The sequence below is a fragment of the Peromyscus maniculatus genome, chromosome 6, assembly GCF_049852395.1.
Source record: "Peromyscus maniculatus bairdii isolate BWxNUB_F1_BW_parent chromosome 6, HU_Pman_BW_mat_3.1, whole genome shotgun sequence".
Lineage (NCBI taxonomy): Eukaryota > Metazoa > Chordata > Mammalia > Rodentia > Cricetidae > Peromyscus > Peromyscus maniculatus.
Window position 1 is genome coordinate 94,285,477 of NC_134857.1, and position 27,405 is coordinate 94,312,881.

Below are 27,405 nucleotides of genomic sequence, written 5' to 3' on the forward strand. Positions count from 1 at the left end.
AGTAAAGAAGCTATGAATTTGAAGGAGACTTGGAAAGGGCATATGGAAAGTTTTGGAAGGAGAAACAGTGCTGTGGAATAATCCTCTTTTATACTGTAAAGATTTGTCACTCAAATTGTTTTTAATAAAATGCTTTTTGTCCAGTAGCCAGGCAGGAAGTATAGATGGGGCAACAAAACTAAGAATGCTGGGAAGAGGAGTGGAATTGGGGGTCTCCAGCCAGACACAGAGGAAGCAAGATGGCATACTAAAAAAAAGTTGCCAAGCCACATGGCTAAACATAAATGAGAATTGTGGGTTAATTTAAGTGCAAGAACTAGTCAATAATAAGCCTGAGCTACTGGCCAATTCTTTATAATTAATATAAGCCTCTGAGCAAATATTTGGAAGTAGCTGCTGGATATTTGGGAGTTGTTGGCAGGACAGAAATTTTCAACTAAAAAACAGGAAGGAAAAAATAATATAATTATATTATATTCTCAAAATAAAATAATTAAAAGAATGAAACCAAAACAGTAACAACAAGAATCTCAGTACTGCACCCCACAACTCTATGCCACAGTATCAAACTCTTGCTAATCACTGGCTGCTCACTTGTCCTCAAGAATTATTATATTATGAATATTATATAATTGAACCCATATGCATTATGATTTTTCAGACCAGAATTTTCCACTTAGAAATATACAACTAAGATTCATCAATGTCTTTTTATACCTTGTTAGATAATTTCTTTTTATCACCAAATATTCCATTTTATGGTATATCATCTTATGTTTATCCACTTAATATTTCTAAAGATTTGTTGGTTGTTTCTGATGGTTCGTGATTATAAATAAAGCTACTGTATTATAAATATTTATAAGTTTGGATAAATATCCATTTTCTCATTAATTGCTAAATACCTATGATCATGAGTATTGATAAAGCTAGCTTTGTCAACTTGTCAAACTGTGTTCTCAAGTGAATTTACTGTTTTGCATTTCCAGTGGCACTGAGTGAGAGTTCCTGTCACTGTCCATTTTCCAAAATCAATTGATATTGTCAATTTTCTTTTTAAATTAGCTATTGTAATTGATGCATAGAAATAGCTCATTGTTTTAATTCCTATATAATTCAAATTTGATTGAACATTCACAACTGCCTTTGATTCACTAGCATTTTAAAATTATTTTATTCATGCCTACTTAATCATAGTTAAACTTTATTTTGTCCAGTCCAAATATTTAACTCCGTTTTTACAGTAAAAGCACAAGAGGAAATAGAAGGACACATTAGCCACTATGCAAAAATACAAGTTATAGATTTATAAAAAAAATATTAATAAAAGTTCACACTACGTAATATCACTCTGCTAAGTGTTCTACTAAGCTTGGATGAGACTGGTGGGATGCCATTCACATCATGAATGTAGAAATTCTGTATTTCACTTTAGTTAGTCTTTTCCACTAACAAAATGTTCAGTGGCTAAAAATGCAAATTTGGATTGCCAATTATTGGTTGACTTCAGTTTGGTTGCTGTAATTATTATGAAAGGAAAATGAATGAAAAGGGGAACAACCAATATAAATGATATTGACCATGACTTCAAATGCAAATTTCAGATATGTATTTTCCAACTACTAAACATATATAAGATATTCCACAAATGAGTGATTCTGCACGAAGCTATGGTCACACAACATCTGTGAAGCTCTGTGGAAATACTCTGCATGTGCATTCGCTACACCTATAGAACTGTGGTGTGTGGGAGATTCAAAATGAAACACATACACATGCATTTCACTTGTAATAGAAAAGGAAAACAGTTAATAAAATATATTCATACATACAATTTAAGGAAGGCACCAGGATTGACCTAGAAGGCAGCCTGGGATTACTGTTGAATAAGATTTAGAACATTCTGTTTTACCCTTTGTTTAAGTGATGGGGTTTTCTAGTTATTTGAACAGGTAAATTTAAGCCTAAATATTGAATTTTAATTTCAGCTCCCCATTCATTTGTCATGATTGTTCTGTCTCTTTGAGCAATTATTTATTGCACATCAGATACATGTTTAACAACTTATTAACAGTCACAGGACCAACAATACTGTCACTTCAAAAGGACTGCAATTTAATCTCTAGTTTACTTAATTGGATCAAGTTTTGTCTTTAGGATTTTATTCACAACTAGATTGTTCCAAACAAATCCCTCTTAAGGCTCTGCTAGCAGAAAAAAGTTAGGAAAAATAGTATGACATAATGAATACATATGCATTTAAGTGCACAATTTTGAATTCTGGTAACCAGTAACAAAACTGAACATTATCTACTTTTAATTTTTGATGTAATTACTCATAATTCTGAACTATTCCTGTACTTTGTTTGTATTATATTTGTTTACTTTTTTGAAGAGAGAGAGGGAACATGAAGTTAGGTGGGTAGGGAATGGAGGAGAGCCTGGGAGGAGATAGTGTACAGGAAGATCCATGTCAAAAATTTAATAAAATGTAATATATGGAATTCTTAAAAAATAAAAATTTAAAACAAAATTAATGAAAATCTGAAAATAAATACAAATAATTTACCTTGCCAGTATAGTCATTCATTTTATATTCCTCACTGATAAATATTACTGGAGATTATCTTTTCAATAACTGGTCTGTTTATCATACAATATTCTTCAGTGATGACTTTTTTCTGTCTGGGATTCTTTACTTTTACAAAGTTTACAATAGTTTTTAGTTTAAAATTTACATATTTATTAAGGTCAGTGTCAATTGATTATCATATTATTTCTCATTTCAAATATTTGACTCTCGGATTGGTGAGATGCCTCAAGTGTGTTAAAGTGCTTTCCATACAAGCCTGATGAGTAGAGCTCGATCTCTAAAATCTAGGTAAAAAGTCAGATGCTGTGGTGCACATCTGTAATCCAATCACTGTAATGGTGAGATGGAAGGTAGAGAGCCAGGACAATTACCCAGAAGCTAGTGGACAGGGTCGCTGCCGGGAATATGGCATGTAGCCTAAACCTAAAGTAGACTTTGACAAGTTGGAAGGTGAAAGCCAAATTATAGAAGTTGTCCTCTGTTGTTCTCATATACACTGTGGCTCGAAGAAGCTCATTCTCTGTCTTGTCTATTTCTCATATACATACAATAATAATAAAATAATTAATAAATAAAGATTTTACACCTGACATTTTTCCATCTCAAGGAATACCTGTGGGTTATACTATTTTTAAAGTAGGAAGTGTGAGCTTACCACATCTTTAGATAGATTCCTCTTTGTAGATAATATCTGACACATACCCTTAGCCACTCATAAAAGGCTTTTCTAGGCTAAATATGTTACCAATTGTCAACAAACACTGCCAAAGTTTTGTTAAAATACATAGCTGTACTGTTAACCTTTACTCCTTTCTTTGAACTTACAACTTTATGCATATTTATTTCCTACTGTGATTTTAGTTGGATACTGAATATGAGAAGCAAGAAATACAAATAATAACCCTGTCTTTATATCAAGACTTTGGTCACCTTTAGTGAACATCAAATATGGGAAGCCAATAATTCAGCTTAACTTCCCAGAACTAGTGTATAGGGATTATACTTCTTTTCTTTTACATAAGTGGAAACATAATGTTCCATACATAGGGTTGTATGGAGATCAATAGTCAGTTTGCTCTTATGCATCTATGCCTGTTCTCTGTAGTTTCACTCTCATTTTTCCCCCAACACTTGACTCCTAATGGAATGATTCTCTCTTATTAGTTAACTCTGGATGAGTTTCCTGAGAGGAAACATAAGTGGATTAAAATATAAAAGGCAACAAGACAATATTTATCTCCTTCCATCTTCTGTCTTAGGGCTTTTTACAATGTATTAGCATCTTTCCAGCACTAGAGATGTTTGCTGTCTTTTGGTCCATCATCAAGATCTTCATTTTTTGTCTTCAGCTCTATTTCTTTACCCTCTTCCTTTTCTATACCAGTTCTTTTAATTATTAGTGGCTTCTTCCTGTTGTTTCAGAAACTTTACTATTTCATGCTACTTCTTTTAACAGGGTCTTATTCTATGAATGGTCTCATTATTCATGGTTCTTAGTTTGAAACAAGTTTGTTGAGATATATTTCCCACTGAAAGCTGTATTATAAAAAGTAAAGCTTGACATGTATCATGTTCAGTCTTAATTTAGAACCTATGTGTGTAAGCACTGACCTATAGAGTGTATGATTTGTATTGGAAACTCAGAGTTCATTAGAAATTGCTATTGATATATGAAAGAATACTCAAGATATGTTACAATCTAGTTACATTCAATTAAAAAGGTAGGCTACTACTTGACTAAACAGTTAAAACCCAAAAGTGTAATGAAATAAATGAACTTCAAAGACAGAATTTTCCTAACTGGATGGAAACATATCACACACACTTAAAGAGTTGGCACTACAGTACTGGGTGAGGTATTCAAGTTCATTGTAGGGATTTATCATAATGTAAATCTCAGAACGGTCAAGGTCCAAATGATTTCCCTATGGAAGTTGTTTCTGCTTCGAATTAACTGCTTCATTTGCCCTTAAGCAACTCTAGTAACAGTTATTTGTGAAGGAATATACCAGAACACACAGTTTAGCTGATGAAAAGTTCCTTGGTGATATGAAAAAAATGGGTTTATATTTTCCTGAATTCTCAAAATACTATGTGTAGGTCATATGTGGGGAAGTCTATTCTAAAAATCTCTGTTTAAGACAACGGTATTTTTTCACTATCAATTTCTACCCTACCCCCACCAATCTACATTGAATTTCATGGTTTGTTCCTGAGTAAAATTATGTCAGCTTTTGTGTGATAGACTATTCTGAACACATAAAATACGTCTCTGTGGTATATATTGAGATTTCAATGAGAATAAAAACATTTATTTGTGAGAAAGTTATATACTATATGTGTATAACTCAGTCTCAGCTCTTTAAGATTGTCTTCTGAAGTTGCAAAGTATGTAATTATTTTAGTAAAATTGTCTTAATCCAGTGATATTTTGTTTATTTTGTTCTTTTCAGTCTAGATGATGGCAAAATATATATTGTTATTTTCCCAGAATGGAGCTTTGAACCCATTTCATTCCTTCACTGAGAGAATAAACCACACTAGAATTCACCTAACATGGTTTTGATTCCCAAGTCATTTCTGATTTATTTGGAGCAGTTTTGCAATATAATGACTTAAGCCATCTGAGACTGAGAGGGAAAGCATATTAATATTGATTGCCAAATCTGCCAATATTGCCTCCTTGCAGAATGACAGGGCTCAAGCTCCCCACTTCCTATTTTTACCTCAGGATCTAATTACATTACAGCTCTGCCTTACAGAGGAGACTAGCATAACAATTACTAATTCAGACCTGAAGTCAGGTTTCCTGCATTTAAATATTGGGTATATCACTCACTACCTGTTCCAGAAGTTTTGTGTCTGTTGCTGTGACAAATACACCAACCAAAGCAACTTTGAGGAAGAAAGGGTTTATTTTGCTTAACATTTCAGACTACAGTACAACACTGAGGGAAACTTTAAGGAAGGCCTATTTGCTCTTCTAGCATTACCTCTGACAAAGAAGCAAACGTTGCAGCCATAACAGTGGGGCAGAAATTGTAGAGGATGTTGCTTGTTGCCTGACAAGCAGATTTATTCTCTGCTATCTTTCTTACATGGCTCAAAACTGCCTCCCTGGGGAATGGTGATTTCAACATTTAGTATGGATCTTCCTACTAAAATTAAATCCCACAGAAGAGGAGGAGGAACTGTAGGAGCCAGAGAGGTTGAGGATACCAGAACAGGGACCACAGAATCAACTAAGCAAGACTCACGGAGGCACAGAGAAACTGAAGCAGCAATCATCGAGCCTCCATGGGTCTGCAATAGGTCCTCTGCAAATACCTTATGGTTGTTAGCTTGGTATTTTTGCAGAACTCTGACTAGTGCATCTCTTACTCTTTGGCATGCTCTTGAGACCCTTTTTCTCCTGCTAGGTCGCCTCATCCAACCCCAATATGAGTGTTTGTGCCTAGTCTCACTGTAACTTGGTATGCCAGGTTTGGTTGATATTCCTGGGAGGCCTGCTCTTTTCTGAAGGGAAGCAGAGGAGGAGTGAATCTGGGAGTGGGAGCTGTAAGGAGTGGAGGGAAGGGAAACTGCATTCAGGATATATTGTATGAGAGAATAACAATAAAAGGAAAAAAGGATCAAGATAATCCCATAGATATGCTCATGGGCTGTACTTGTTAGCTTATGTCAACTTGATATAAACCTAAACATATATGAAAAGAGGAAAGAAATTTCAGTTGAGGAAGTGCCTCTATCCACTGGCATGTAGTTAAGTCTATGGGACATTTTCCTGATTAATAATGGTATGGAAGGGCCTAGCTCATTATGGGCAGTGCCACACCTGGGCAGCTGGTATAGTTATGTGTAAGAAAGCAATCTGAGAAGCCTTGAGAATAACGACAGCAAGCAGCATTCATCCATGGCTTCTATCAGTTCCTGCCTCCTGGTTTCTGCCTTGAGTTCCTGTTCTGTCTCCCCTCAAGTTTGTAGTGTGACCTGAGCATTGTTAAACTGATGGAAACCCTTTCCTCCCCAGGTTGCTTTTGGTCAGGGTGTCTTCTCATGCAACAGAAACCCTAACTAGGATACTTGTCCACGTAGTGTAAATAATACTCATTGAGACTTTTTGCAAATGTGTCTTGGATGTGTAAAGTTGGCAGTGAAAGTTGATTATCAGACTGGTCTGGTTACATTAATTCCTCAGTCTCTTGGCTCATGCAATCTGAAAACTAACTGTATTACTAGTAACAAGAAACGAGGGCTCCTACAAGTTTAATATTGGTGAATATGCATGAAATACAAAAGGCATGGGAAGTGATACTTGAGCATTTCCTACACTCACTCATAAAAAATGACTGCATATTTCCATAATTTTCTTCTTACAAATGCTAGACACAGGAATTTACAATTCCTCTAGTTCATAAAGGCTCATATATATTCTAAAACCCAGCTTTCATGTTATTTTCTTTGATAACATAGTCACAATAAACATCTATTATTTGAGAATTTGGAAGAATTGATTTCCGTCTCCATTTAAAGAAATTCTTCTATTTATGGCTTTCTCAGTCCTGTAGACATACAGAGAGAAAGAGAGAGAGAGAGAGAGAGAGAGAGAGAGAGAGAGAGAGAGAGAGAGAGAGAGAGAGAGAGAGAGCTCAGACGTGTATTTGTGTGTGTTAGTATGGCTGAGTCACAGCTGTTTAGGTCAGAGGACATGAGGTATCAGTCTTCAGTGTCCACCTTATTTGAGATACATACAACTGGTTGTTACTGTGTACACCAGGCTAGCTGCCCTGTGAGCCTCCAGGTATTGTCTTACCTTTCTTTTTTTCACAGGAGTATTGAAATTATGGGTACATGCAACCATGTGGGGAATTTTATGGGTTCTGGGCATCTCAGGTACTTAAGTTTGCACTTCAAGCACTTCACTATCCACTGAGCTTATCTCCTTAGCACATGGTGTGTAATTGTTATGTAACTTTTCTCATTGCTATTAACACACCTTCACTATAAATGATAACCTCAAACATTTTATACCCAATATTACCTATGTAAGCATGTGAATAGGTAAGTGAAATTAGCAAGCGGGGAATGCTTCAAGTGATTATGACATAGCAAAATATAACTAAAGGTAACAAATTATAATTACTCTAAGTATCAGATTTCAAATAAAATGTCTTGAATTTCCAGATCCAAAGAAAAGCAAAAAAATATTTTTACTTAAATAATATTACACTCTAGAAGAAATTTTTATTTTGATTTTATGGATGAGTTGCTGAAATTTAATAGAGAGATATGAAGTCTTTATGTAAGTATGGAAGATATTATTATCTTTTCTGGGACTTTCCTTTTCTTAGATCTTTTTGTATTTGTCATATGAGTTTATAAAATATTTCAGTGGGTTTGTGGCTTTAATGAATGATATTATTATTGCTCACCCACTAACATAATTTCTACTAATAAATATGTGAACATATTCAATATTATCTCAGTGCCGAAGCTAAAAGTAGTTAATATATAAAGTAATTGGAAGACACAAATTAATTAATAAAAACAACTTTCACTGTAGCACACACATGTACAACATACAAGAAAATACAGAGTTCATTCTGTAATAGTATGCTTCTCACCTGTATCTTCAATCAGCAGATACTAGAAACATTTGAAAACATGTATGTATTGAACATCATGACTTAAGAACAATCACATAATTATTTATTTCATGTATATGAGTGTGCTTGTTGCCCGTAGAGGACCAAAGAGATGGTCTGATTCCTTGGAACTAAAACAACAGTTTGTGAGCAGACAAGTAGGTGCTGGTAACTATACCTGGGTAATCTGCAAGAGCACAAAGTTTCTTAACCATTGCAACATCTCTCCAGCCCCTGACATCCACTATTATTTCTTGTCATGATTCTCTGCACACTATGGCAAAAACTACTTCTTAGAAGCATTTACATTGTATTAGGTATAATAACAATCTAGAGGGTATATAGAGGGATGATTGTAGGTCATATGCAACTATATCTCCTTATATCACTTTTTATATAAGAAGTGGTAGATTTGGCAAATGCAAAGGTTCCTGGTGTGTGCATGCTGAAGGTCAACTGAATTTACATTCTGCAATCTAATCAATGGGATTAAATCATGCTGTTGGCATTCAAACCTCTTTTTCTTCTTTTCCAAGTACTATGTTATCCTACTTCTGTCAATAAAAATGTATTTGTATCATAATATTTAATGTTCTCACTGGATTCTATTGATCAACAGAACTATGATTTATTCAACCAATTTTTATTTTCATTTATTTAGATTGAATCCATTTAAATTTATCTGTTGATATAGAAATCCGACAATATACATTAATTATAAATATTCCAGAACAACTATGTAACCTAATCTAGTTGTGAGGTATTATAAGATAAATTGAAACTAAAGAACACTGCCAATACCTGACCTACACATTAAAAACAAGTCAATATAAATGAAGTTAAAGACAGATTCAGCCAACACACAGTTTACAAAGCTGAAGAGACACTGTGACTAATCCCAACCTGAGATTATATCTTGAAGTGGGCGGAAACAACTAAAAAAGACATTATAGGGGTGTATGTTACTAACAATGTACAGATTTCTTTATTGTAAAGAGCAATCATTTATGACCTCACAATTTCTGTGCATTTGAGAGCAAACTGGCTAGATGATACATGGATTTGTAGCCACTAAGCAGAAAGTTAGACATCATGTAAGTATGTTTATAGTCAGTTCAGGCTTCTGTGAATGTATAGGATGAGTGTGTTTTGGAAACAGAAGTCAATTTCTTACTATTCTGGAGGTTATTAACTCAAGATCAAGACGCCAGCAGCTTCATTGTCTAGAGAGGAAATATTCCTGCGTCACCGACAGCCTAATCATTATATCTTCCCATTGTGGAAAGAGGGATGGAGCTTTGTATAGCTTTTATCTAAGGATTCTAATCTAAATTAGAGAGGTTGTAGTTTCAGTTTATGTCTGGGAAGTAATCACCAAGCCTCAGGCCATGCTTGTGTGTGTGTGTGTGTGCGCGCGCGCACGTGTGTGTGTGTGTGTGTGTGTGTGTGTTTTCAAGTGTTTTATATTTTACATTAATTTTCATGCGTGTAAATTGAGTTTTTTCCAACATAGAACCATTTGTTGAAAGACTTATTTCTTAAGTGACTTTTGTAAATTAATTTTTTAATCAATTTGAACTGTGTTTACTATGTTTATGAAATCACCTGATACTCAACAATGATGATACATGAATTGATTTCCTAGGCCTGTTATGTTACAACAAATGATGACAAAACAAGTGATGTAAAACATCTAGAATTGTGTGGCATAAAAAACAATCCTGACGTATAGGCCAAGGTAGTTTATTTGGTGGCTATGGAAAAATCTCCTCCATATTTCTTTGTTTCTGTCAACTGAGCATACCCTTGGCACTCCTTGTAGATAGGCAATTCTGTCTTCTGCCTTATCTTCACATTGCCTTTCCTTTGTGATAGTGCCCTTCATCTCTTAATAGGATACTGTATATAGCATCTGATTTCAGCCTGGTCTCATTTTCAGATTTTTTTAACTGATGAAGTTCATCTACAAATGAACTTTACTGAAATAATGTTACATTCCCTGGTTGTTAGTGGATATGTGATATGTGATCTACTATACAACCCACAATAAAACAGATCAGTAATACTAATAGTTAAAAAAATCTAAATACATTGCTAAAGTTTTGTTATAGGAAAATTGAAGGTAATCAAAAATTCTCTTGATAGCCGAAGTTAAAAGATTCTGACCAACTAATGACATAACATACCAAATCATAATCTAAATATACATGAATCATTTCATGATAGTATAAGTAAATAATTGAATAAGTTTTAAAAAATGAGAAAAAGTAGAGGATACCTCTGTGAAGTTTCCAGCTATTTCAAATAGATAGGAAGTGGAGTAAACTGCCTCATCATGGGATGCAACAGTAAACTCTTTCTTAAGTCTGTAGAGTGGAAGGGGGCAGGATGAGTTAGTGTAGAGATACCTGATAAACATCATATCAGGGAGGTTATAGAATGAATCATGGACATTGATAAATTAAAGATAGTATAAAACCTCTGTGTGGTGGAATGACAATAGCACCTCTCATTTGTGGTTTTCCTCCCTATAACAGTGTAATTGTAGGAATGATGTGGGAAAAATATCAATTAAATATTTTATAAAGCATTCCTCACAATGATTGAAGTTATTAAAAGTAAGAAAAGTGGGAGTTTTACAAAAACGGCACATCCATTAGAAAAATTTGTATAATGTGTGTCTTAGGTAAGAGTGAATAGAAGAAGTAAAAATTAAAGAAATCTTATTTGAATATGTACTGTATTAATACTGGTTTATTAATTTTGGGGAAATGCTCCATACTAATATAAGGTAGTACTTTGGAAAATGGGATGTAGATTTTGTGAAAATTCTTACCTTATAAGAATCTAAAACTATTGTATTTATTGATTATTGAAAAATAGAAAAAATATTTTTCTTATATTTTCTTAATTTATTTCCTTCTTTTAAACAGCAAATGCATTTTCAGCAACTTATTTTTTGTCAAATTATATTTAAATAATTTTGAGGGCAATACTCATTTTATCAAGTTAAGATACATACATATAATATTAAACGATCGGTGCTATATAATACTTAAACAACACCTTTAGGTTTGTTCCCTTACGATAAGAGATGTCAAGAAATTCTGTTATTTCCAAACCCTGTGAAGCATATCTGTGTTGTCTTGTACTCCTTCCTGGGCACATGGTTCTCAAGGTTGTAGGCCTGCCACTCTGCATTTCATTTTAAACGTTGGTCTTATGATAATTTTCTATGTCCTTTGTTGATATATGCCTCCCCAGTGCTGTCTTTCTCATTGTTTGCTGACTTCATTCATTTTTTTGTGTGTGTGGGATCAGGTTTCAGTTATCTCTGAATGAATTCGCAGGAGATAAAATTGGAGATATTAAAATGTTTCTGGCCTATCCATGTACCTGTTCAGAAATTTGAGTATTTATAAAATTAGGAATCATAAGTTACTTTTTTCTCAGAAATTTATATGGTATGTTTAATTTTTAGATTTTCATGTTATTTTTGTGAAGTCTTCTTCCATTATTTTTCATGGTTACTTCATTAAGTATATATATACTTATAACCATGAACTGGCCCACCAGGAGTACCACGATCGTAGGGAAACCAGGGTAGTCAGGAAGGCAAGGATTCAGCAAATGACAGACAGACAACACACTCAGAAGTGTTTTGAATCTGCTGCAATTTTACTTCTGCAAATCAGTAGTTTATATACTGTACAGAAAAGAAAACTATCAAGTCATACAATGAACAACAAAAGCTTGGCAATAATTCAATTACATCATCTTTTAAAAACAGCAAGCATACAATTATTATCACACAGACGACACTGGAGTGGGTGTGGCATATATATATATATATATATATATATATATATATATATAAACAATTTATTATCTAATGACTTTAATATTTTCTGTTTATCTTGCTTGTGGTATATTTTGATGATGGAACACTTTATTCATTTATCTGAAATAATCCTTAATCTTCAACACTGAAGTTTTTTTTCTTTCAATATTAGTATAGTTTTCCTAACTTTGGCTCTATATCCCTAATTCCTAGCATACAAGTAAAAACTCTCTCTAAAATTTTGGTTTATTACTGAAAAAGCCTAGAAAGTCAATGGATCCCAGTGATTTCTATGGGAAGTCAATCCAATATATTTAATGAAGTTCTACGTTCTTATAGATGAAACTTTCACCCCTCATCCCCCATCATCTCTCAGACTGTCACACAGGAGTCTGCAACCAAACTGGCTTTCTCAGTGTCTCTATCTGCTTAGACTTAGACTTCAGTGACTCTTGCACATCTTGTCATTTCATCAGGAAATTATATATCACTGAAATTTTCCTTTAATTTTAATGAGAAATAAAAGAGTATGCGTTTTAAATCCTTAAATTTATGTTAGCTCTTTATTTTATTTTAATCCACTGAAAATCAAACATAAGAACTTTCTTTACTAATAGAAAAAGTTTAAAGAAAACAATGCTTTCAGAATACAGAATTAATAAAAATTACAGTATTGCACCTTAAATGAACAATACTAATTAAAAAAAATCCTATTGTACAAAATTAGGTATTTAAAATCTTATAAAGAATTTATTTGTTTGGGGTGTTTTTTGATTTGTCCCTACTGATCCCTGTAATTATTCATGAACTGTTACTTTTATTTTCACAAAAATTATTTTTAAACATAATTTTATTCTATTAATGGTGCTGTGTGTGTGTGTGTGTGTATGTGTGTGTGTGTGTGTGTGTGTGTACAGTACCTGTGGAAGCCAGAGAAAGATGTTGAATTTCTTGAAGCTACATATGGTTGTTGCAGTGTGGCTGCTGGAAACTGAACTTGGAAGAGTATCAAACACTCATAATGACTGAAAAATTTTCTATACTCAAAACTGATATTTTTTTACTCCCATGTGGTTATCCCGAGAATTTCAAAGCCACACACACACACACACACACACACACACACACACACACACACACTATATATATATATATATATATATATATATATATATATATATATATAGTGTGTGTGTTTATTATATAATAAACAAAGTATATCATAAAATAATATAAAACAATTTATTTTCTGATGAAAACACAACTTGTAAAGGAAACTTCTAATGTTGTGACCTTTATTTCCAAACTATCCAAGCATGTGAATTCTATTTCTCTGCCCTCAGGTACCTGAAAAAAGATTTGAGAAATTTTGTCACAGGAGCTAAAATCATCCTTAGAAGCAAGCAGTGCTTAGAATAATAAAACATTTTATTATTATTTTTTAATTTAATTTAATTTTACATATCAGCCATGTATTCCCCTGCTCCCCCGCCCCCCATTTTCATCTCCTCCAGGGCAAGAACTCCCCTGGGGATTCAGGTCAGCCTGGTAGATTCAGTCGAGGCAGGTCCAATCCCCTCCTCCCTTCACCCAGGCTCAGCAAAGTATCCCAGCATAGGCCCCTGGCTCCAAAAAGCCAGCTCATACACTAAGGACAGGTCTTGGTCCCACTGCCTGGGGGCCTTCCAAACAGTTAAAACTAATCGACTGTCTCACTTATCCAGAGGGCCTGATCTAGTTGGAGGCTCCTTAGCTACTGGTTCATAGTTCATGTGTTTCCACTAGTTTGGGTATTTGTCCCTGAGCTTTTTCCAGTCAGCTGGATCAAGAACAGAGAGGGAGAACAAAGAAAAAGAGACCATGATAAATGAAGACCCCATGGGAATAGGAAGAATCAAAGTGCTAGAGAGGTCCCCAGAAATCCACAAAGATACCTCCACAATAGACTATTGGCAATAGTAGAGAGAAAGCCCAAACTAACCTACTCTGGTGATCGGATGGCCAAACACCCTAATTGTCCTGGTAGAACTCTCATCTAATGACTGATGGAAGCAGATGCAGAGATCCACAGCCAGGCCCCAGGCAGAGCTCCAGGAGTCCAATGGGTGAGGAAGAGGAGGGATTGTATGAGCAAAACATTTTATTACAATAACAATACCTGAAAAATACATCTTTTAGGACATTCATTGCCTTCTTAAAAGAAACAGTACAAATGTGTTTGGAACCCAATGTTTCTGAGTCCATAGAACTATCTCTAAGGCAAACATTGTTGTTTCTCACAGTTTAATCCATTCAATCAATTAAATTAGCCAGAGTTCCATGAATAGAGCCATTGTACTGTATCTACTTCAATGAAAAAAATTTAGAATATATTTGCTATTTTCTAAAAGTGCTTCTACAAAATCAGTGGTCTGAGTGTTAACAACTACAAAGCATTCACATGTCCAACTTTTCATTTGAATCAAATATTGTTCTTTAATTTCTATCAATTACCACAAAATGGCTTGGCTGATATAATAGTTACAAGCTGTGTATTGAGGAGTGAGTCATCATATATAATAACCAAGAATAGAGTTAAAAAAATCTCAAGGTAAATCAAACAAATTACTTTTTATGTAATTTGAATGTCCTTCTGTCTTGTTTGTTAATCCCAGAACAGTTCACTTTATGATGTCCAACAATTCTTGTCTACCATGTGTGCAAAATGCATTCACTTATCCAAACACCCTAAAGGGTTATCACAGTGCAACACCAACTCTAAGTACCATAAGCATCTAGATTACAACTGGAAAAGTTTCATTCTTGCTATGTACATTGTTTCAATCAAGAGTGATTGTGATTCTGACTTAAAACCTCTCTCTTACCTTGTTTCTGCAAGCCCCAACTGCACATTATTTCTGTTCAAAATACAGTGATGGTACAAACACAGGATTGCCATAGTGTAAGACATTGTTAAGAAAAAAACTTTAATAGCCTATGTAGTTTATAAATTCGACACAGCTAATTCTTACAGTTCTAGAAGTTGGGAAATTCAGATCAAGGCACCCACAGATTCAATATGGTGAGACTTGTTTCTTGTCTTATAAATGACACTTACCTGCTGTGTCCTCATATGAGAGGGGAGGAAAATGAGCCCTGTGGGTTGACTAAATACAGGTGCAGTTTTCTAACCAAATTCTAACAAGTTTTCTTAAACAAAGTTTAATCTAGAAAAAAATGGGGACAAATGGTTAATATTTTAGATAAACATCATACTTGCAATGAAGTTCCATGGGGTCATACTTCTTCTTTATTGAGAAAGAAATTATTAAGAAGAAATGTTGTGAAGTTTGATTCTACCCTAGGTCTCTGGGCTAACCCTAGTTTGGTTCCCAAATGTCCAGGCAATAGAAAATGGGCTCCCTCTCATGATGTGGGCCCCAAGCTAAATTAAACATTGGTTGTCCACTCCCACAGTTCTGCACCACCATTGTCCCAGCACACCTTTCAGGCAGGACAGATTGTAAGTGAAGAGTTTTGTGGCTGGGTTGGTGTGCAGGCTTCTCTTTCTGTAGCCTGAAGAGTATCTTCTTGTGCCAAAGAGTCTAGAATGTAGGGCTGAAGGCTCCAAGCCCACACCAGCTAGACCTCAATTTTTTCAATGTAATGAGTGGAAGTTATCCTTAGCAGTGGGTCCCTGCTGTCAGTTTCCAGGGGGAGACCTTCTGTCCTAGAACAGCTCAGGTTGTTTAGTGATCACTAAGTGACCTGATAGTCTGCTATACTCAAATATCAGTGCCTCGTCCAGTCATCATAAGAAAGACTTCTGGCAGCAAACAAGAACAGAGACCCATAGCCAGACATTATGATGAGAGAGAGCCTAAATTGGAGGTCTCTATTGGATCCTTCTCAGAGATCATGGATCTCTATGGAAGTGGGTGTGGAGGTAGGTAGGGAGTGTGGGGAGGAGACTGAGGAAGTTAGAGGGGATGGAGGATACCAGGAAAATATAGCTCACTAAAATCTACTAAGCAGGGCTCACATGGGCTTACAGAGACTGAAACAGCAAGCACAATGCCTGCATGGTCTGCACTAGGTCGTCTGCATATATGTTACAACTGATAACTTAGTGTTCTTGTGAGAATCTTAACAGTGGGAATGTGTGTATCTGTGATTCTTTCACCTACTCCTGGTACTCCTCCTCCTACTGGGTTGCTTTAACTCACCTTGAGATGAGGGCTTTCATCTTGCCTTATTATATCTTTTTAAAATTAATTTTTATTCTTCTCTCATAAAGTACACATCCCGCCGGGCGGTGGTGGCGCACGCCTTTAATCCCAGCACTCGGGAGGCAGAGCCAGGCGGATCTCTGTGAGTTCGAGGCCAGCCTGGGCTACCAAGTGAGCTCCAGGAAAGGCGCAAAGCTACACAGAGAAACCCTGTCTCGAAAATCCAAAAAAAAAAAAATAAATAAATAAAGTACACATCCCAACCACAGCCTTCCCTCCCTCTCTTCCTTTCAATACTTGCAATTTTCTCTCCCCCAGATCCACTGTTCCTCTATTTCCCTTCAGAGAAGAGCAGGCCTCCCAGGGATATCAACCAAACTCAGCATAACAAGAAACAATAAGACTAGGCATAAACCCTCATATTAAGGCTAGATTGGGCAGCCCAGTATGAGAAAATATGTCCCATGAGCAGCCATAAGAATCAGAGACACCCCTACTCCAAATTCTATGAATAAAACAAAAACCTTAAGCCAGAGAACCATAGCATGTATGGTGCAGACCCATGCAGGCTCCATGGTTTCGGCTTCTGTCTCTGTGAGCCCCTGTGAGTCTGGCTAGTTGATTTAGAGGGCCATGTTCTCCTGGTATCCTTGAACCCTCTGGTTCCTACAGTCCTTCCTCCACCTCTTCTGCAGAATTCCCTGAGTTCCACCTAATGTTTGACTATAAGTCTCTGTCTGCATCTGCTTCCATCAACTACTGAATGAAATCTCTTTGTTGATTGGGCTAGGCACCAATCTGTAAGTATAACAGAGTATCATTAGAAATTTGTTTTTCATTTTCTTTTCTTTTTTCTTTCTTTATTGTGTGTGTGTGTGTGTGTGTGTGTGTGACTGTGTCTGGTTCTACTCTAGGTTTCTGAGCCATCAAGCTTCCGGATACTGGCCATCTAGGTGGTGTCAGACAACATGTGGACCTCTGCTTAGACTAGTCATTGGTTTACCACTCCTGAAAGCTCTGAGCCACGATTGCAACAGAGCATGTTGCAGGCTGTGGGTCATCGATATTTGTGACCAGGTTGGTGTTCCAGCCCCATTACTGGGAGCCTGTCCAAGTTACAGAAGATGGCTAGTTCAGGCTCCATATTGTCTATTACCAGAGTCCTTGCTAGGGTCAAACTCATAGGTTCTGGGAAGTTTCCACTGGAATAGGTTTCCATATCATTCCTAAATGTCCACTGATTTCAGTCATCTCGCCCAGTACTCTCTCCCTCTGTACTTCCCTCCCCTACTTGATCCATCCTGTTCTCATCCCCACCTGCCCCCAGTCCACCCACAAAATTTATTCTATTTCTCCTTCAAGGCAGATCCATGTGCCACCCCCACCCCAGACCTTTTCCTCTTTATCTGACTTCTCTGGATCTGTGCTTGTAGTGTAATTATTCTTTATTAAACAGCTAATATCCAGCTATACATGATTACATATCATGTTTGTCTTTGTGGCTCTGAGTTGCCTCAATCAGACCTCAAACATTTTTTCTAGTTCCATCCATTTGCCTGCAAATTTCATAATGTCATTTTGTCTAACAACTGAAGAATAATCCATTGTGTAAATATACCACATTTTCTTTATCCATTCTTCAGTTAATGGAAATCTAAGTTGTTTCCAGTTTATGGCTATTATAAATAAAGCAGGTGTGAACATAGCTGAGCAAGTGTCCTTATGGTAAGATAGGAAGTTTTTGTTTTTATGCCCAAGAGTCATATAGTAGAATCCTGAGGTAGATCAATTCTCAATTTTCTGAAGACCTGTCATATTGATTTCCATAGTGGTTACAGGAGTTTGAACTTCCACCAGCAGTGGAGGAGTCTTCCCTTTTCTCCATATCTTTACCAGAATGAGCTGTCATTTCTGTCCTTCATCTTTGCCATTTTGACATGTGTAAGATAGAATCTTAAAGTAGTTATGATTTTCATTTCCCTGAACATTTCTTCAAGTGTTTGTCAGCCATATCAGAGCGCTTTAATGAGAATAGTCTGTTTAGATTTGTACCCCATCTTTTAATTGGATTATTTAGTTTGTTGATGTCTAGTTTCTTGAGTTCTTTATGTATTTTTGGATAAAAGCTCTGTATAGGATGTAGAGTTGATAAAAAAAAAATTTTCCCATTCTACATTTTATAGACTGTTGTTTGTCCATACTGATGGTGTCTTTTGCCTTACAGAAGCTTTTCAGTTTCATGAGGTCTCATTTGTTAGTTGTCTATATTAGTGAATTGGCTATTGCTGTTCTGTTATGGAAGCTGACTCCAGTGCTAATATGTTTAAAGATATTCCCTACTGATTCAGTGTGTCTAATTTTATGTTGAAGTTTTTATCCATTTGGACGATTTTTGTGCAAGGTGATAAACATAGATCTATTTGCATTCTTCTACATATACACATCCAGTTAGACAAGCACATTTTGTCAGAGATGCTTTCTTTTTTCTATTGTGTGTGTCTTGCTCCTTTATTAAGAATAATATAGGGCTGGAGAGATGGCTCAGCCATTAATGGCTAGGCTCACAACCAAAAAAAAATTATAAGAATAATATGTCCATAGATGCATGGATTTACATGTGGGTCTCTGATTCAATTTCTTTGATCAATGTGTTTGCTTTTCTGCCAATGCCATACAGTTTTTTATTATTACTCTATAGTATAGTTTGATACTATACTACATGATACATCTGAAAGTTCTCTTAATTGTTCAGGATTGATTTGGCTACCTTGTTTTTGTTTGTTTGTTTGTTTGTTTTTCATATGATTTGAGAATTGTCCTCTAAAAGTCTGTAAAAAAAATGTGTTGAAATTTTGATGGGGTTGCTTTGAATCTATAGATTGCTTTCTACCATTTTTTCCTATGTTAATTCTACTAATCCATGAACATGGGAGATCTTACCATCTTCTGATTTCTTCTCCAATTTCTTTCTTCAAAGATTTGAAGTTTTGTCAGATAAGTCTTTCACTTGCTTATTTAGGGTTACCCTGAAGATATTTTATATTGTTGTGGCTATTGTGAAGCATGTTGTTTCCCTGATTTCTCAGTCCATTTGTCATTTCTATAGTGGAGGGACAATGACTTTTTAAAGTTAGTATTATATCCAGGCAGCTCACTGAAGATGTTTATCAGCTATAGGTGTCCTCTGGTAGAATTTTTTGGGCCTCTATGTTTATTCTCTTTGTCTTCAAATACTGATACTTTGATTTCTTCCTTACCAATTTGTATCCCCTTAATCTCCTTCAGTTGACTTATTGCTGTAGTCAGAACTTTAAATACTATATTGAATACATATGGAGAGAGTGGAAAGCCCTTGTCTTTTTCCCGATTTTAGTGAAATTGCTTTGAGTTCCTCTCTTTTTAATTTAATGTTGCCTATGGAATTTATATGATTTCTCTTTATTATGTTTATTTATGTCATTTTATCTCTACTCTTTCTAAGACTTTTATCATGAAGGTGTGCTGGATTTTGTCAAAGACATTTTGGTGTCTAATGAGATGATCATGTGTTGTTTTTTTCTTTGTTTGTTTATATAGTAGACTACACTGACTGATTTTCATATGTTGAACCATCCCTGTACCTCTGTAATCAAGTCTACTTGATCATGGTAGATGATCTTTACAGACCCCTGCCTCACACAAGTACAGGTAGGCACTCCATATTATTATCTTTTATCCTGTCTGGGTGTTGTCTTTTGGATTCCTACTCTTTTCTGAAGTGGAAGTGGAAGGGGAATGGATTTTAGAGAGATGGGTTGTGGGGGATGGGCTAGAAGGAGTGAAGGAAGGAGAAACTGCAGTTGCAATGTGCTATGTAAAAGAAGAATCTATTTCTTTTTCGACACAATAATTTTTATTGATTACATAACACACCCTGATCACATTCACATCCCAGTTCTCACAGGTCCACTTCCAGTCCTGAGACCTCTGCAAAACAAAAAAAAGAAGAAAAGAAAAACAATGCCAAGTTCAATTTGTGTTACTCATTTACTCTCTGGAGCATGATTAAACTCCCTATGAACACCCCCTATAAAAAACTGAGTCCTACATGCCACCATGGGCCATGTGGGTGTTTATTTGGTCTTTCTGAGGCTGGGTCTTTTTTATGTCTGGGGCTCATGATATCTCTGAAAGCCATGTTGATGTCCATGACCTGCGCTGTACCAGAAACCATGTGGAAGTCCATCATATGTGCTACTGCCAACTATAAAGATCAAGAAAGCTTCTTTTCAGTGGCACCAATGACTGTAGATTCACAGTTGAGAATGAGAGACATAGAAGGCTTCTGTCACACCCTTTCTTCCCTAGCCCCCCCCAAAAGAATCTACTTTCAATTAAAAATGTGTTGTGAAGTCTAAATTTACAGTGATTATCAGAGTCACAGAGACAACCAGCCCACTTAATAAGCCTTCTTCAAAGGGTATTCATGTATGAATTTGAGAATACAAAGCTAATTTACTGAAGAAATAATGAAGTGTTCATCAAATGAAAGAAGGCATAAAATGCTTTGGAATATACTGAATCACAGACTTATTACATCGATCCCTCAGGGGATCTTTTCTGTTTCTTTTGCATTTTAAAGCAAACAAATTAGGATTAGACCTGCACAAACTATTCTAGTTAGACATGGAGATGAAATTTATACTTTTTCCATGAGGAGAATTTCAGTGCTTGGGTTCATATTCAGATAGGCTATTCTTTAAGACATTAGTTCAAGAAGAACTAGGCTACAAAGAACAGGAATGTCACTGCTCCGAAGGTGGCAAGATCTAGAAGAGTGGAGTTGACAAATGAGGCAGACTAAAGTCTCATGCAACAGTGAACTTTATTCAGAGCATCAGACAAATTATAATCTGACGGTTAAAGAAATTCATAAGTAGTGTTCTCATGAGTTCAAGCTGTATACAATCATAAAGACAAGCTACACGTGGCAAAACATGTTTTTCTATAGAGGCATATAAAGGATAGTTTAAATATTTAAATGAATAATAGCAGCAATCAATAATGAGTAACATGAAGTAAATTCACACCTATACACTATACCTCAGAGGAGCATAAAAACATATTTCAAGATCAATTCTGTCCTTTGAAGAAACTGGGGTCATAAGACTCCTGTCTTGTTTTATTGGAGTGTTCTTACAAGCTCTCAGAATTCCTCTCAAAAAAACTCCATTATTAGACTGTGTTCTGACAAGGAAAAAAATCATTCCTCCAATTCCTCTGTGCATCTAGACTTTCATAATACATATAGTGATTTTTTGTGCAATATGTAAATGAGTTGATGAGGTTGTGCGCAGGGAAGTAGTCATTTTATTGCTTTGTCTGGGTCATATTGCTGTGCTTTAACACCTTTTCTCAACCTTTTTCTTGATTACCAGGGATTTAACTCATGCAAACAAAATATTTAGAACTATACAGTGTCATTGCTGTGAAAGGCAGCACAAATGTCCAACACTACCATTCAGCCAATAGTGTCAAGAGGTGAGGTAACTTGTTGTCATTACTGAGAACATTTTCTATCTTCAAATCTAGTACTTTTCCCCAAATCTCTCACTATTTGGATCAAAGAAATATACCATATTATTTATTATATCTGTGAAGAAAATTACTGGAATCATAATTTAGTTCTGACTAATGAATTTATTTCCAAAATGTACAGAAAATCTTTAATCTGAAACAATATTTTACAAAGATATAGTGAATCTGTATAGTGAAATATATAGTTGTGTATGTATATATATATCTATGAACAAAAATTATCCTAGTCATTTTTAATGTACAACTAAGAGGTATGAAGTATAGTTACTTTTTAAGCCATGTCTCCATTTTTCTCCCATAGTCTAGTTTTATAAAACTTAAACACTATACTCATTAAATAATAACTCCACATTTTCCTTTTCCCCAATTCTCAAACACTCTACTTCAGTATCTTTAATTTACTATTTCATAAGAAGAAGCTTCTAGTATATGTCTTGTTGTGTCTGACTTTATATATATATATAGTACAAAGAGCTTCATATTCAAACATGTTGTAGAATGTGTCAGAATCATCTGTTTTAAGGTTAATACTACTTATTTCAATGAATATACACTCATTAATCAAATGAATACATTCCTGCTTTCACCTTTAAGCTATTATAAATGTTGCCTTTGTGAATACAAATAAATAAGTATTTCTATAAGAGTATGAATATACTTTTTTTTTGGTTCTTAGAGACGGGGTTTCTCTGTGTAGCTTTGCACCTTTCCTGGAACTCACTCTGTGGCTCAGGCTGGCCTTGAACTCACAGAGATCCACCTGGCTACTTTTAATTCTTTTGAGTATGTGCACAACCTGGAAGTGGAATTCCTGTGTTATACAGTAATTTTGCTTTGCATATGTTAAAGAATAATCATTCTGTTTGCTACTCATAATGTACCTGAGTTTCTACACACACTTGAAAGTATTTATTTTCAACTGTATTTTCACATATTTACCTTGATAATACACATGATGAAATTTCACCATGATTTTAGTTTGAATTTACTAATAATTTGGATTGAGAAATTCTCATGTAGTTATCAACCATTTTTATGCTTTCTTGGACAAATGTTGATTCAAGTTCCATGCCAAATTTAAAACATTTGCTTTTTAGAATGTAAGTAGGTTTTTTTTGCTCTCTTTACTGGATATTTACTTAAATGTGTGTTTGTGTCTGTGTATATCTTTACATGGGTATATACATGTAAGTTCATAAAGGCTATGTCTGTACAGGCTAAGGATATCACTCAGATGTCCATGAACCTGGAATTGAGCTCATCTGTGAACCACTGGAGCCACTAGACACTGGTACTGAGAACGTAACTCAGATCCTCTGCAAGAGAAGTATGTAGTATTAACTAGTAAGTCATCTCTCCAGCTCTGAGAACCCAAATATAAAGAAAAGATTTGTTTTATCATATCCAGCTCATGTATTTCTAGGCTTAATATTTTTCAGTGCTACAGGTATATTGAAACTATATTGTCTCTCACCTGTTTCTTCTCAGATTAGCCAAGGAAAATGGTGTTCAGATCCCTGAAGTTGTAGAAAGAGACAAAAAGCCTGGAAAAAAGGAGAGAGCATATATAGACCCTGGGATTAAGATCAAAACTTGGCTTTTCCATGATTCTTCTCTCTGATGATTTAATACAAGAGTCTTGCCACAGAGGGTGCTGAACAGCATGAATCCAGAAAAAGGATTTGGTAGAGATATCCAAGACCTTTTATTCAACAAAAGATTACCTAGTAACATGAGAAGCTCCATCCTTAAAGACTCTCCTACAGGATCATCCAAGTGTAACCTGAATAAGAATGACACCAATGGACAAGCCAACCTGGATGGCGGCACATCCACATGGCCTTATCTGTAGCTAGAGTTTTCCTGCCTTGCCCACAGTCAGGACAAATATCTGTCACTCACCAGTCCCACAGCCACTCGGACCCAACCAAGTAAACACAGAGACTTATATTGCTTACAAACTGTATGGCTGTGGCAGGCTTCTTGCTAACTGTTCTTATAGCTTAAATTAATCCATTTCCATAAATCCATGCCTTGCCACGTGGCTTGTGGCTTACCGGCATCTTCACATGGTGCTTGTCATGGCGGCGGCTGGCAGTGACTCCCTTTCCCTTCCTGTTCCCTTAATTCTCCTCTCTGTTAGTCCCACCTATACTTCCTGCCTAGCCACTGGCCAATCAGTGTTTTATTTATTGACCAGTCAGAGTAATTTGACATACAGACCATCCCACAGCACTTATCCCTACAAAAAGAACTCTAGGCAACTGAGTACAGCTGGAAATGGGATAGGAAGTCGTTTCCAGGGAAGAACACACCAATGTGTTGTCCAGTGCCAAAGAAAGCATAAATACAAGTAACATTAAATGGACTGGACAGGTTATATGTAGAATATTTATGTATATGTAACAACAATTAATGAAAAAAGAGCCTGTGAATTTGAAGGAAAGCGGAAAAGGGTAATGGGCATGTTTGGAGAAAGAAAAAGGAAAAGCAAAGCATTCTAATTATAATATCAGAAATTTAAAAAAAGACTTCAAGGTGTGATATTTTGATGGTATTTTTCCAATTTATAAATCTCTAAAGGAGAGTTAAATTTTCTCACATTGTTTGGTTGGAATGTGTATCTAACCTAATCTATAAATGCTTGCTGCCATTTATGAACTTGTTCAGAGACGTTAACATAGCAGAACAGTCAATAAATGCATTATTGAAAATTTTAAATCTGATGATAAAACATGTTTCCTGTGCTAGAAAAAGTTACGCATTTTGTCTGACACTATGAATCCAACATTAGTAAGTAGTTCATTAAGTAAACAGCCAAATAGAACAAGATCCAGAGAATTGGAGAATTCTGTGATTAAAAACCTCCCTGCCACTGAATTCATACAGAAGATACCAGCATGCTTATTTCTCAGGCCCTGAAGGACTCAAAGCATCACTGCTGAACACTTTGGGAGTCCGTGGATATGATCTCATTTCCTGTCACTCACTCACAAGGATCTGCTTTCATTAGATAAATTTATATATTCCCATACTCCCTCATCCTTTTGTAAAGCATGTGTTCTGATGCCCTTCTCCCCTTTAGCCCCAAAATGCACACAGGCTTTACTAATGTGCCTCTATTCTCTTTTCCTAGGTAACTAGTTTAACAATTGGATGTCTATAATAATATGCAAAGTATGCTACAGAGCTTGGGGTAATAAATAGCATCTACAGACATGAAAAGGTTTTTATTAGGTAGTATTAATACTTTCAGGTTTTTTTCGTAAAAGAAAGAATATCCTTGTGTTTTCTATAATGATGTGTTTCCAATAATGATAATAATAATCAACTAGTTATTATTATTATCGTTATTGGATTTTCTCTTCAAAGCAGAGCACATGGCATTTTTTTATTTACTGAGAAGGAGAAAACGTGTGCAGCTTGGTTGAAGAAAACTGCTCATGCACTCTCAATTATCCTCTCTCTGAAGGATAGATGCATATTTAGTCAAGCTTTTATGAGTTATAAAACATTGAAAAGATTTATGTTCCAGAGAGCACACCATCTCTATTCCACAGGAAGCAGATTAATACACTAATGGTCCTGCTGCAACATATTGCATCTTGCAGAAAAATAACATTGAAACTTATCCTTGAAAGAAATAATTTAAGTTTCAGTTTAATTTACATGTTTCTCAGAATTAGTAATTCCATCTCAAAAGACTAAAGATTATATATGTACCTCAACTTTAATGTTAATTGACATATGTAAACACAGTTCATTACTCTTACATAACTTTGTCTTATCTATATAATTGGATTGTTCTATGTGTAGTTCTGTATTAAATTACATGAGTAAAATATCTAATCTATATGAAAACAAGATTAAGAATCTCTTACTTTAATTTTTGTTTTAATTTTAGTGAAGGTAAAATAAGTCAGTGAAAATTCAGAATTTAATATATTCACTGACTGACCAGAAACAGTCAGAATACCTATACCCATTGAAGACACTGCAGAAGCCCCCCAGTTTTTACTAGACAGAACAACTGGAGTACCTAGATATAAAGCTTTCAATCAGAACTGGAGGAGAGATTGTAACATGTTCATAGGTGATAAATAAAAATCCATTATATTATTTAAAGTGAAAATTAACATTCTGTTTTTTAGCAAAAATAAACAGATAATTTTGCTTCTTGGCTAATAAAAGTCTGTGGATTCATTCTAGAGTTTTCTAAAGCATAATGTATAAGTCATACTGTAAGATACTTTTAGCCATTTTTATTGAAAATGTATTTTTAAAATGCAATATGTTCTGATTACTGTTTCTCCTCCCTCAGCTCCTCCCAGATCCTTTCCACTTCCTCACCCCAAATGAAAACCCTGTTCCTGTTTCATTAGAATATAAACAGGCATCTAAAGAATAATAATAAAAGAAAATAGATAAAATGGAAGCAAAAAGACCATAATAGGACAAAACAAATAAATGGAAGAAAAGAATTAAAAAAAAATACTCAAGAAACAAATATATAGAATAGCACACACACACACACACACACACACACACACACACACACACACACACACACACACACAGGTACACCCAGAAATCACATGAAACATAAAACTGGAAACCATAACATGCAAACATAATGCAAAAGACCTGTAATATGAAAAAAGGAACAACAAAGCATTATGAGATAAAGAATCTCCAAAAAACTCCAAGTTCATTTTGTACTGATCATCTACTGCTGAGCTTCAGGTATGCACTTAAGAGTGGTTTGTATAGCCAGTGAGACCCATTGGAGAAAACTAATCTTTCATTTGCAAGCAATTATCAATAGTTTCTGAGTTAGAGACAGGGTCTTGTTTCCACTTACCCTCTCAGTGTTGGGATTCCTTCTTGTCCAGACTTGTGCATGCTGACTGACTCTCTGTGAGTTAATATGTGCACCGGTCCTGCTGTGTTTAGAAGACCTTATTTCCTTGGTGTCCTCTATTACCTCTGGCTCTTACAATGTTTCTGCATACTCTTTTACAGGGTTCCCTGAGTCCTAAGGGGACTGATTTTGTGGAGACTCCCCATTTAGGTCTGATTGTTCCAAAGTCTCTCATTCTCTGTATATTGTCCAGCTGTGGCTCTCTGTATTTGTTTCCATCTACTGTAGGAGGCAGCTTCTTTTGTGATGTTTGAGCAAGATCCTGATCTATGAGTACAGTAAAATGCCATTAGGTGTAATTTTATTTCTATACTCCTTTAGGAGAATAGTAGTATTCAGTTTTCCTGTAGGTCCCAGACTTGTCTAATTGCAGTCTCTTGACCACTTGAGCAGTGTTGGGGATAGTCCCTATCTTCTGAAATGGGCCTTACATCCGATTAGATGTTGCTTGGTTAGTCCCACAAGCTTTTGCCACTATTGCACTTGAATATCTTCCAAAGAGTTCACTATTGTAGATCGAAAGGTTTGTAGATGGATTTTTTTCCCTTTACTTTTCTCCTTTGGTAGTGTTCAGAGTCCCTTCCTACACCATGAACCCTAGTCAGCAGGATCTAGGTAGG